Genomic DNA, 6,307 nt, shown 5'->3' with positions numbered 1-6,307 from the left:
AGCAAATGATTGTTATTGTATTTCTTGATGATTTCTTTAGATTACAATGCATCCTTTTATAGTGTAAGGATGAATCAAATGTCAAACTAAAATCCCTTAAAATCAAAAGCTAAGATTTTGTCTTTGAATTATTATTCATGATCTTTGAATAATAATCTTTGACTTATTCTTTTTTCTTATTTTCAACACTCCCCCTCAAGTTGAGTGACGGGATTTCCGATACTCAACTTGGAAAGAACATCTGAAAAACTTTTGGAGTTTACAGCCTTAGTTAAGATATCAGCGAGCTGATCTTCGGACCTCACAAACGGGAGCTCCACAATCTTTTCCTCAATCTTTTCCTTGATAAAGTGCCTATCCACTTCGACATGTTTAGTTCTATCATGTTGAACTGGGTTCTCAGATATGCTGATGGCAGCCTTGTTGTCGCAGTACATTTGGCACGTCTTTGTTGGGTGAAGGCCTAATTCCATCAACAATCTTCTTAGCCAAAGGACTTCGGTTAACCCACTCTTGATTCCTCTGAATTCTGATTCTGCACTTGAGAGAGCAACCACCTTTTGTTTCTTGCTTCTCCATGAGACAAGATTTCCTCCCACAGATGCAAAGTATCCAGCTGTTGACTTTCTGTCATTCGGGTTTCCTGCCCAGTCAGCATCGGTGTAAGCTTGTATCTCAAGGTGTCCAGTCTTTTTGAACAGCACTCCATAGTCAAAAGTCTTTTTCAAATATCTCACAATTCTGAGCGCAGCTTCCATGTGGTCAGCCTGTGGTTGGTGCATGAATTGACTAACAACACCAACAGCATACGCAATATCAGGCCGAGTATGGGAAAGATAGATGAGTTTCCCTACCAAACGTTGGTATTTCCCTCGATCCGCCAATTCAGCTCCATTCACAATCTGTAGCCCATGATTGACAGTCATAGGCGTCTCAGCTGGCTTGCAATCTAGCATCCCAGTTTCTGCAAGAAGGTCAAGAGTATACTTTTTCTGATTGATAAAAATCCCTTTCCTCGATCTGAGTACTTCGATCCCGAGGAAGTACTTTAGTCTCCCAAGGTCCTTCATTTCGAACTCTTTGAACAAGCTTTCTTTCAACTTCTGAATCTCCTCTGTGTCATCCCCTGTTATGATCATGCCATCAACATAGATGACTAAACAAGAGATCAGATCACCTCGTTTCTTTAAGAATAAGGTGTGATCTGAGTTGCTTTGCTGGTACCCAAACTTCTTCATGGCTGCAGTGAATCTTCCAAACCAAGCTCTGGGAGACTGCTTGAGCCCATATAAGGTTTTCTTCAATTTGCAGACTTCACCCTCTCCAAAATCTCCTGAAAAACCTTGAGGCACCTCCATGTAGACTTCTCTCTCTTCTTCAAGCTCTCCATGAAGGAAAGCATTTGTAACATCGAACTGATGAAGATCCCAGTCCTTATTGGCAGCAATTGAGAGGAGCACTCTGACAGTGTTCATCTTTGCAACAGGTGAGAAGGTCTCCTCGTAGTCGATCCCATACATCTGTGTGTATCCTTTTGCGACCAATCGAGCCTTGTAACGCTCAATAGATCCATCCGGTCTCCTTTTGATTGTGAAGACCCATTTGCATCCTACAGTTTTCTTCCCCTTTGGTAGTCTACACTTCTCCCATGTATGGTTTCGATTCAGTGCACTTATTTCTTTCTTCATGGCATCTCTCCAATGTGGAATCTTTATGGCATGTTCTGCATTCTTTGGGATCTCTTCGTCATACAAAGCTACTTCATAGGCAGCGGCAGTTTTGGATAGGTTCCCTTTGGCGATACCCCCAATAGAATACCGAGAGTTCTTCCCAAACGTTTCTGGTGAATAACGTTTAGGAGGAATTCCTCGAGTACTTCTAGGGGGTAACACATATCTCTCATTGTCTGCACCTTCAACCTGAGTCAAGTCACCACTGGCAGTTTGGACATGTGTTCGATATGATGGTGATGACTCAATGATATCAGTTTTATCGAATGTCATTGTATCAGTAGCCCCACAGTCAAAAATCCATCTTTTATCTCTATCTTGTTTATCACTAGAGATTTGATATGCAGCGGAAGTATTTAGTGACTTTCTACATAATTGAGAGGTGCTTTTAGTATTATGTAGAAAACTAGGGCACTTATGTAATTTTTGGAAATCAAGTGGGGCAGATTGTATAGCATGGGGTGACTTTTGTAATAAACGAGAATCTGAGGGACTTATGGGCAAGGCATGGGGTATTTTGTGTAAATATGCGAAATTAGGAGGGTTTGGTGTAAAAACACCAAACCCTATACCTGAATTCTTAGAATTTCTGCCTCCTTCATTTGGCCCTTCTCCATTCACGCCAATCTCCTCAATTCGGCCTCCTCCAATATGCCCAGTCTCCGGCGACCGGTCCATAGCAACCGCCGTTGCCCTACGCCGATTCAGCGGCTGCCGAATCCGATCGAGCGGAAGGAGTCGTCGACCACCATTAATTTCGCGTCGCCGGCGATCTCGTTCATGTCCTCTCTGACCGGCGACACCGACAGCCTGCAGCCGTCGATGTCGATGTGTGTGGTTGGTGGCGTTGCCTGGACCGGCGGCGGTGTGTGGCGGTCGGACCTCAGGCCGCTGAGTAGGGCGGTGGGTGGCGGCGAGTCCGGCCCCGAGATAAGTTTGAGATCTGCAAACGTGAAGCAGGTCTAGTTGAATCTCCACATGAGGTGGAGGGGGAGAATTGTTGAGGTAAATCCACCTCAATGTGAAATGCCCCTGTAATGCCCCGACTTTTTATTAAGGATTATAGACTTTTAATTATTGATTTAAGGATTTCTTATGGTAATTAGGGTTCAGCATCCATTAATAAAATACGGACTTATGTGAATTTGATGATTTACATACGTGATGATTTATTTTTATTTTTTTATTTCAACGGATGATGCACTCAAAATATTTTTGAGTCCATTAAGAGAATGATGGAGCTCAAAGATTTATTTTGAGTTTTCAAATAAAAAAAAAAAATTTATGTATTCATTTATTTTTACCGAGAAATTTAGGAATGATGAGTTATAAAAATTTTCCATCAATATTTTTCTCAAATTATTTTCCTATGATGTATTTATAAATTGAGAGAGTGCACGAATGTTAGTGCTATTTATTTTAATTTTGATCACAAGAGTTTTATGCTCTAGCATTTTATTAATTGATGATTAGTCTTCCATATTTTTTTTTTTTACACATGGGTTATTCCTACACCACATTTTTATATTTACTTAATGTAACACCCCATTATCCTCCACTAATATTTTCTTTTCCCTACCACTAATCTTTTTCCCTACCACCACTAATATTTTCTTTTCCCTACCACTAACTTATTTTTATCTAATAGACATGAGTGGAAGTGTGATGAGTGAAGATAGGATTAGTGTGCTAAGGTGGTAGGGAACCAAGCTTTAATCATGAATAATGCTTTGTCCTTAATCATTCTTCCATTGCAAGACAAAGCTCATCACTTCACTCCCTCACACTTCAACTCTCAGTCACCTCCAAAAATCCCTCTCTTCCAATTTTGCTCCAAAAGATCGCCATAGATTAATCACCAAAGCTTCCAAGTTCACTTCAAGATCAAATCCTCCACCAAATCAACATAAACACCTTTCAATTCTTGAAGATTTCAAGAGGACCGTGGGGTTTGGTTTGAAGAGTGAGAAAGGAAAACTTTGATCTTTGTTTAATCTTGGGTAAGTGATTCTTATTTTCATAGATCTAGATTGTATGATGTTATATGTGAGTATATAATCTTGAGCATTTAAAGAATTTGAGATGAGATTTTGGTGAATTTCGTAGGCCTACTGACCTACTGTGATCGACGGTTTGTCGATGTCTAATAACTTTGAAACTTTTATAGAAAGTCCCTACATGAGTCTTGAGTACCCTGGTAAAATTTCAAGCCATTCCAACTTCGTTTGATATTTCTTTAAAATGAAAAACCCAAACTGCACATTACTACCGAGAATTTCAGAGAACAGGGGAAAGAGTCATTCATTTCAGTAGTTTCCTTTGTGATCTAGCTTTCCAAATTTTTATGGTATTAACTTTATTGTGTTAGATAGATATCCACCGAAGTTGAGTCCATTTTGACAACGTTTACTATTTTTCAAAAATCCAAGTTTTCGATTGCTCAAAACTGCCGAATATGGTAGATCGTGGTAAAAACGTCATATCTCTCAAACCACTTGGAGTTTTCAACTCTACTTTTTTTTATATGAAACTAGACTTGAAGATCTTTCTTTCGGTATGAGTATCGAGTCTAGGAGATGTCGGGGTCAGAACAGATTAAATTTTAAAGTTGAATCAGTGTAAAAACAAAGCATGTTTTAATGATGTTTGATTGTGATTCTTATGTGCTTTATGTGATTGTGGCCTATGTGTTTGAATGAGATTAGATGAGCCTTATATGAGAGATAAATCCAGACTTAGAACCATGATTTTCTTGAAACCTATCCTTGAACTTAAGGATTTGAGATGAGTGGAGAGTTTATATAGAGTTGAGTAAGGAGATAGAATATGAGATTAATTGTTTATGTGATTTATTTTTCAAGGATTGGGTTGAGAATGTTTTATATTATACTCTTAGCTTTCTAATTGATATTAAGTTTAAGGATATTGAATTCTTTTATTTCGTTTGTTATGTGGTTAGTCGATGTTATGTTGGTTTTTGATTGTTTTAATCGAAACGACTTATGGATGCTAGAACCCTAAAATACTAAAAGATACCCTAGACACGTAGAATTAGACTTTGTCTTGTGACAATTTTCTTCACGAACTTACCGACTCTTCATCAATAAGGGTCCGGGCGACAGGAAATGAAGCCGAAGAAGAAGCGACTCCACGCTAGCTTAAGAACGTTTGAGGTGGGCATTATTTTATTATTACGTATATAGAGATCCCCTGCGTGACGTAGGCCTCATATGCGAATATATATGCATGATATGTTTTGACTATTTATTCAGTTCTTATGAAATGCTTATATGTTTAATGCCCTTTATGAAAATGAAAATGTTATGAAAATGAAATGTTTATGAAATGATTGACTGCCAAAATGTTTATGTTTTTATATGTATCCTATCTGTGTTGGTTCGCCAACTTTAAAGGAAATCCAATTGAGATCCTATGCTAGACAAAGGTCGCTAGCTAGGGTTAACGTGTACACTCATGGAGATCGCGAGTCGCTTGCGACCGGTCTTGGCGTCCGTGGTAAGGAGGCCTCCTTCCCGGCGCGTGATAGAAAGGACAGATATGGATCATATAGACTGAAAATGGGATGCATCCATCTTTATGAAAATGAACGAAATGTTTTAGTAAGCGCAGGTCATTTATGAAAACCCCTGTGTGTTACTGTTATGGCAGTTCAATTTATATATGTATGCATGTTGTATTTCGGCTTATGTCACTGAGTATTTTTATACTCAGCCCTGCATGTATTTCTAAATGTGCAGGTTGAGCAGGCGATGGAATGGATCGGTGTTGAGCGGATTTCTCTTTTGATGTTTATGTAATGAAACCTTGAGTATGCATCTCCATATGCATAACTCACACGTTTTTCCGCTGCAAACACTCTGACTTATTTATCATTTCTACTTGAACTTATTACTACTTCATTTTAATTAACTTTCATTTGGGGTCTAGTCGTTATGGCAGGCTCGTTTGTTAATTACCCAAGTGGTTATATATATATATATACCACTAGTTTGTTGTTATTAATGATGGTTATTTAGTAGATTCCCTTTAATTTCCGTTTCTTATTGTTCACCCCAAGTCATAACCCCGGTTAACCCGTCATTGGGATAGTGGGCTGTGACAGAGTGGTATCAGAGCAGTTCGTTTGCTCTGGCCCTAGAAACCTTATTCTAAAAAAAGCCAAGTCTAGTTTGATTCACTAGACATACGTGGGTTAATACGACACCGCTCAACACTCCATTGCATCGTGCTCAATCAAGGAAAAAGGTAACTGCAGTTACAATGTTTTAAAGATGTTATTGTTCTAAACTGTTTCATGAAGATGTTTATGTAAAGAGCATGTTATGATGAAATGTTGAATGTTTTGCCTTTCATTGAAATGTTGAATGTTTTGCCTTTCATGGCATATCATTGCAGTTATGATGATATAATAAGAAGGATGATAGAGAATTGACACATGCTTTCCCCAGAAAACATAGATTGCTATAAGTTGCATGATCACGATTCTAAAAGAACATAGACTGCTGGATTAGTAGGATATCTCTACAATCTAGATTCTTGAAGTGATGATTTAGAAG

At 38.6% G+C, this 6,307-nt stretch overlaps 1 long non-coding RNA gene across 1 annotated transcript; it reads left to right on the top strand.

Moving 5' to 3' along the window:
• The first annotated feature begins 3,395 nt into the window (after nt 1-3,395).
• Nucleotides 3,396-5,677, top strand: LOC130999296 (uncharacterized). The gene is made up of 3 exons (XR_009093467.1): nt 3,396-3,730; nt 4,839-4,903; nt 5,489-5,677. It is a non-coding gene; the product is annotated as an uncharacterized LOC130999296 (long non-coding RNA).
• The last annotated feature ends 630 nt before the right edge of the window (nt 5,678-6,307 follow it).

This window comes from Salvia miltiorrhiza, chromosome 8 (genome assembly GCF_028751815.1).
Source record: "Salvia miltiorrhiza cultivar Shanhuang (shh) chromosome 8, IMPLAD_Smil_shh, whole genome shotgun sequence".
Taxonomy (NCBI): Eukaryota; Viridiplantae; Streptophyta; class Magnoliopsida; order Lamiales; family Lamiaceae; genus Salvia; species Salvia miltiorrhiza.
Note: the sequence above shows the minus strand (reverse complement) of the source record. Positions and strands in the feature narration are given on the sequence as shown.